This window comes from Ailuropoda melanoleuca, chromosome 6 (assembly GCF_002007445.2).
Source record: "Ailuropoda melanoleuca isolate Jingjing chromosome 6, ASM200744v2, whole genome shotgun sequence".
Lineage (NCBI taxonomy): Eukaryota > Metazoa > Chordata > Mammalia > Carnivora > Ursidae > Ailuropoda > Ailuropoda melanoleuca.
Genome location: NC_048223.1, coordinates 33681526 through 33688404, shown reverse-complemented (window position 1 = coordinate 33688404; position 6879 = coordinate 33681526). Strand labels below are relative to the sequence as shown.

At 41.7% G+C, this 6879-nt stretch overlaps 1 long non-coding RNA gene across 1 annotated transcript in view; it reads right to left on the bottom strand.

The window, feature by feature from the left end:
* The window catches only part of LOC117802651, a 22680-nt gene extending 17604 nt beyond the window's left edge, over window positions 1–5076 (bottom strand). Inside the window, exon 1 of the long non-coding RNA XR_004626037.1 lies at window positions 4945–5076. This is a non-coding gene — a long non-coding RNA (uncharacterized LOC117802651). The remainder of the gene's footprint in view (window positions 1–4944) is intronic.
* Between the last annotated feature and the right edge of the window lie 1803 nt (window positions 5077–6879).

The window sequence follows — 6879 nt, the reverse complement described above, 5'->3', positions numbered from 1 at the left end:
AAAACAGTGTGGAGGTCCCTTAAAAAGTTAAGAATTGAGCTACCCTATGACCCAGCCATTGCACTACTGGGAATTTACCCCAAAGATTCAGACGTAGTGAAGAGAAGGGCCATATGCACCCCAATGTTCATAGCAGCATTGTCCACAATAGCTAAATCGTGGAAGGAGCCGAGATGCCCTTCAACAGATGACTGGATTAAGAAGCTGTGGTCCATATATACAATGGAATATTACTCAGCTATCAGAAAGAACGAATTCTCAACATTTGCTGCAACATGGACGGCACTGGAGGAGATAATGCTAAGTGAAATAAGTCAAGCAGAGAAAGACAATTATCATATGATTTCTCTCATCTATGGAACATAAGAACTAGGAGGATCGGTAGGGGAAGAAAGGGATAAAGAAAAGGGGGGTAATCAGAAGGGGGAATGAAACATGAGAGACTATGGACTATGAGAAACAAACTGAAGACTTCAGAGGGGAGGGGGTGGGGGAATGGGATAGACTGGTGATGGGTAGTAAGGAGGGCACGTATTGCATGGTGCACTGGGTGTTATACACAACTAATGAATCATCGAACTTTACATCAAAAACCAGGGATGTACTGTATGGTGACTAACATAATATAATAAAAAAAATTAAAAAAAAAAGAAATACTCTTCAGTTCCAGGTTGAAACGCAACATTCTGCATTATCAAAATTTTTATACTTTGATTCTCCCTTGGGCAAACAGTCTGATTTCTGGTGTCCTTGGCCATGGACAAGAGCTGATGGGTCACCACTGCATTCAGCTCTTTGTCATGGATGCAAGCAAGGACATCTCAAGGTCTGGATTTTCCGGTGGCAGATCCAGCAAATCTGGATGACTGAAATAAACTTGTTCAATTATCCCTATGCTTCTGGTGATCTTTGGCCTATGAAGCAACAGGCATGAAGTTTGTCTAAACACGGGCCATTATGGCAATTTTTCTGAAATTTATCTCCGGTTGTTCAGGTTCAGTTTGGAGCGCTTCAGGAAAAAGTGGTTTTAGTTCTCACTGATTCCAAGTTAAGAGAATGGGAGAAAATTGGAAACTTTAGTTTGAAAAGTCATAGCCAGTCATTTGAGGAAATTAGGATCCAGTCCAAAGACAGTGAATCAGAATGAGAATCTAACATCCACAAAGGTGTTACTGAAACAATTTCTCCAAAATCACCTTTATTTCCAAAGACAGCTGAAATAAGCTAATTCATTTGTAAAATAAATCCAATTTTAACAAACTTGGCCTAATCATTTACATCCACACAGCAAGAATAGTGATCGGTTATTTAGGTTAGTTGGTTTTTGAGCTGTTTTCCTGGAATTAAATAAGGAGTTTCAGATTGAACTTTTTTTTAATGTTTTTTTTTTATTATATTATGTAAGTCACCATACAGTACATCCCTGGTTTCTGATGTAAAGTTCGATGATTCATTAGTTGCGTATAACACCCAGTGCACCATGCAATACGTGCCCTCCTTACTACCCATCACCAGTCTATCCCATTCCCCCACCCCCCTCCCCTCTGAAGCCCTCAGTTTGTTTCTCATAGTCCACAGTCTCTCATGGTTCATTCCCCCTTCTGATTATTCCCCCTTTCTTTATCCCTTTCTTCCCCTACCAATCTTCCTAGTTCTTATCTTCCATAGATGAGAGAAATCATATGGTAATTGTCTTTCTCTGCCTGACTTATTTCACTTAGCATTATCTCCTCCAGTGCCGTCCATGTTGCAGCAAATGTTGAGAACTCATTCTTTCTGATGGCTGAGTAATATTCCATTGTATATATGGACCACAGCTTCTTAATCCAGTCATCTGTTGAAGGGCATCTCGGCTCCTTCCACGATTTAGCTATTGTGGACAATGCTGCTATGAACATTGGGGTGCATATGGCCCTTCTCTTCACTACGTCTGTATCTTTGGGGTAAATACCCAGTAGTGCAATGGCTGGTTCATAGGGTAGTTCAATTTTTAACTTTTTAAGGGACCTCCACACTGTTTTCCAGAGTGGCTGTACCAACTTGCATTCCCACCAACAATGTAGGAGGGGTACAGATTGAACTTTTAACAGCCTCTTGAGGCTAGGAAGTCAAACCAAATACTTGTCACAGACTTCACCTGTGATACCATTCTTCCTGAGGTCCCCAAAATATCCTGAGCCTCCTGCATCTGCCAGAAAGTGACCTTCTTTTCTCACCAGGTAAGGCTGCTGGGAACCTTGTAAGCAAGGTATGAGGCTGACTTTTCCAAGGGGTTTCATTAGCTTCATAAAGGCAATCTTACCCCTTAAAGCTGTCTAGCTGTGCATGGCTCTCTCAAATAGGACATTCTAGTCAAAGGCTTGGTAATATAGCCAATGTTTCCAATTGTGTCCTGACATAAGGAGACCAGACTTTTACTGAACTTATGCAAATGAATACATTGCCATGAAAATACAATACTCACTGAGAGTTTCTGAATTCTGGAGGGATCAGGCAGGGAGAAAAAGATAAAGGTTTCATATTTGTTTACAAAGGAATATTTTACCAGATTTCTGTTAAGTGACGGCCTTAAGTCTGCAAAAGCAAACATTAGAGAACCAGCAATGTTTTAAACAAGAGTCTGTTTGAATGCAGCCTTTCCATTAGTTTCAGAAATTCTAGTTTTAGGATCTTAGAGGTATCAGAGACCTATATTTGTCATTATGATGCAATTGATAAGGAAATTATGTGACCAACACTTCAATAATTAGGACAAGTGAGGATATTATGCAGGACATATCAAAACCTCAGGGATTTTATGGAATTCCTGGAACAGTCATAGCATTCATCCATAGAATAGAACCTTAAGAGGGTTAATTAGCACTTATTTGACAATGCTTCCCATGTAATTGGACATTCCAAATAAAAAAGTGTAATTAGTCAAGACTTCATTTAGAAGTTGAATTTTGAGAAATTTGTCTGAAATACCAGGTGTTGAAGCACATGCCTAAATAAGATTACAGGTTACAAAACTTAATACTCAATTATGTATTTAACCAAGGTGGCAATAAGAGATTCTAAAGCCAAATGCAGAGAGTTATATAGTTGTTAACAAAACTTAGTTCTATTTGTTCATTCATTCATTCATTCATTCATTCCTGTAATCTCTACATCCAATGTGGGGCTCGAACTCATGACCTCGAGATCGAGAGTTGGATGCCCTTCCAACTGAGTCAGCCAGGTGCCCCTGAAACTTAGCTCTTTTAATAGAAGCTTTGTTTTTCTAGGCAGATTAAAAGATAATTGGTCTAAATTGTAAACAAAAGTTTATCTAAGAAAAGTGTTATATTAACAAGGAAAACCCAAATTTCAATCTTATACCAATGTACATCTGATACTAAAACTCATGCCAACAGGCTGAATTTTTAAAAAAATGTGTGCAGTCCCACCCCTTTCCTGCCCAAATCTCATGTTGATACACTTATTGACACAAGGACATCCAGGGTGCTGCCTGGACCTGGGTTCTTGGGGTGGGTGCTGGGATGTGTGGACCAGAATCCCCGTCAGGAATGAAGGGCCCTCAGCTATAGGGATGCTGCCAACGGTCCTCAACTCCCAGATACCATGAGGGATGGCCTTGACTGAAGACAGCTGCCTTGCCAAAGGCATGTGCCCTTCCTGGGTGGCCACATCCAATGACTGTTCTAAAAATCCAGCCTTTTTGTCCCACTTTAGGTTCTTTTGGAACTTGTCAGAGAATCAGGCTTCTGTTGATACTGTATCACTGCTCAATGTCACCTGATCTTTCTCTCTTACTCTCCCTTCTCTTCCCCAGGTGCCGAGCACTCCCTGATAAGCTTTCTTTTTACATACTAGCCTCCATCCTCTTCGTCCTGACCACGCACAAAATTCCTTTCCAAAGATGGCCTTCTCACAAACCTATGACTTTCTTTTTTTACATTCAGACTTTGTCTTAAGTTTTCCCTCTTAAATAACCAGGCTCGCTGTCCTTGCATACAGAGTTCTTCCCCTTATTTTCAGTAGGGTTAACAATAAAATTATTTACATCTGTTTCTTTGTTCTTAGATTGCCCATAAAACTTCACAAGGGCTTTTTTTTCCCTTTTCCAACAAATTTTGCAATGGAAATAACATGAACTTATTTGACTTTCAGTAAGCATGGGCAGAATAAGTTTTATATTTAATGCCGATCATTCTAAAGACATGTCCATTTTAATTAAACCAACTTTAAGTTAACTTCCATAGCAAATATTTTTCCAGATCATGTGAACTTGTAAAACATTTGTTTCTATCTTTGAACTAGCATGCCTAATTCTTATAAGTGCTTACTTTTAACCAACTAGACAGAGCTCTTTTATAAATTTCAGCAATAGCATCCAGAGGTAGAGAAAATAGCTCACATTTACAATATACACGGGCAAATACACAAACAAGATGCGATCCAAATCTTAAAAGCTCAATTCCCAAATATCTCCCTTTTACAAAAGAAATCTAATTGTAAGATGGTTTTATAGCTTACAGATCCATTAATTGGCCATTCTTCTCCAGAGCTTAATGAATATTGTGGCCAAGCAGTGTTGCAAAAAAGAAAAAAAGATCGCCCAGTTTTGGAGGATATAGCCCAAAGGACAGCATGTAGGGATAAATTGTTATTTCTCATTTTCCAATTAGAACACAGCAAGTTTTATTCAAAGACACCAAAAGCAACAAACAAACCAAATGAAACCCAGAATACCTCTGTGAGTGTGGGCACCTCCTCAAAAGTTGAGGTGTCACCAACTGAACCTATGGCTTCCTACTTTCTAGTTCCTCCCTAAAAGTCAGAGCTTCACCAACTGAATGAAAGGGCTTCCTAATCAACCTTTTCTTAAGCAAGAAAAAGAGGCTAAGAGGACCCAAATCTCCTATCTGGAGGCAGCTGAATGGGAGGAAGAAATCAGCTCACCTGCTGTCACACACCAAATGTTCGCCAAGAGATGTCTGTCCAAACTGAATCCAAAAACCGTTTTCTTGCCGCAAGAGTTAAATTAAGCTACAAAGATTGGCGGCGTCCAGCTGGCGTGTGGCAACGCGGACGTCCCGGGACAGAGAGCCTAGGGAACCGGCTGGAGTGGGTGTCTGACTCCTATTCTTGGCCCGGGGGCGGGGGGGCGGGTCCACGAACCACGACAAAGAGCTCCTGGCTGGCGCGCCACATTTGTAATTGAATCCAAGTTCTTCTGCCTAAAGCACAGCGAAAACTATCACTGAGACATGGAGTATGCAGCAAGGAAAGGGTTTATTGGAGAGGCAGCCACACGAGGAGACAGAAGGGCAAGCCTCAAATCTGCCTCCCCGAAGGAGAGTCAGGGATATTTCAAAGCTAATGAAAAACGTCTGGGTAAAAAGTTGCACCTGTCTTACTGGTCTGCAGCTGCGATTAGTCCTGTTAACCCTTTGCTTACTGGTTTCAGAATCTGCCCATATTGCTGTAATTATATATATAAACTGTAGGGTAGAAGCAGGCAGACCGGTTAGCGGGCTGTTCCAGCAATCCAGGTGAGGGATAACGTGGCGCAGAACGAGGTGGTGACAGAGGAAGTTGTAAAAAGTGGGTGGCTTCTGAATACTTTTTGAAGTAAAGCCAACAAGATTCGCCGCTGCTGTAGATGAGAGGAGTGAAGGCAAGAGGAGTCAAAGATTATTGCAAGGGTTTCGCCTGAGCAACTGGACGGATGGAGTTGCCATCAGTTGAGTTGCAATCCAGGCATTACGTGGAGAAGGTTGGAGGAAGAAGGTCCTCAGTCCAAGTTTGGATTTATCAAGATTGAGGTATCCATTAGGTATCCAAGGGAAAAATGATTCCTAAATCTTTGCCTTTTTTTAATGATAATTTTTTATTATGTTGTGTTAGTCACCATACAGTACATCCTTAGTTTCTGATGTAGTGTTCCATGATTCATTATTTGCGTATAACACCCAGCGCTCACCACAGACTAGAACTCGAATGCTTGATGTCGGCGCCCGTGTGTCTCATTTGGCCATGCTTGGTGCTCAGCGCTGAGCTCGGACCACACTCATCTCAGTAAATCGCTTTTGAATGAAAGGATAAAAACAAAAAATTAATGAACAACTTCAAGGGTTTCTCACATAGGCCAAAGTTCGTCTTACCCAGATTCTAGCCGTACAATCTTCCCCAGAGAGAAGAGAGTAAGAATTTTATTTTACGTGCTGTGCCTTGTGTTCAATGGAAACCCATCGTATGACTTCATTAATTGTAGATGAAATCTTTCTCCTGTGATGAGAAGAAATCCCTCACAGAGACAGGAGCTTCCCCCCTCCTGTGATGAGTTTACCCCAGCCCGAATTCAGCTGGAGAGCCGGTCAGGTAATCAGCTCTGGTGAGGCTGAGAGGACTGAGGTGTGTAGAATGGGTACCTCAACTCTCTTTTTCCTTTAAATGTGGGTATGTTTTCGTGTTGTCCTTCCTCCTCTCAGAACACCCGAGGAGGACCCCCAGAACACTTTCTCTTGGGGTTTCCCTCTGTTTAAGTTCAAGTCCAAGTAATTATGGACCTCCTGCTGACCACTCCTGATGGGGACCACAGCCAGACTCAGCCCCTCCCTGGGGTCCGGCACAGAACAGGAGGAGTTCATTTGGATCCTGTGTATGTTCGCCCTAATTCAGCCACAGTTAGAACTCCTGTGTAGGTCTAACTCTGCAGTGAGCTGCCTGTCCTTCACCCTGGCTTTTGGTGCCACCCCCGCAAGGAGACTTCCTTGAACCCCAATTTGGGTTTTTGAGTCCTCATTATGCAAGGAGAGACACAGAAGGTGAAAGTGAAGAGAACGAACTTCTATATCCCATCCTTTATGTTAAAAATACAAGAATACATGCACT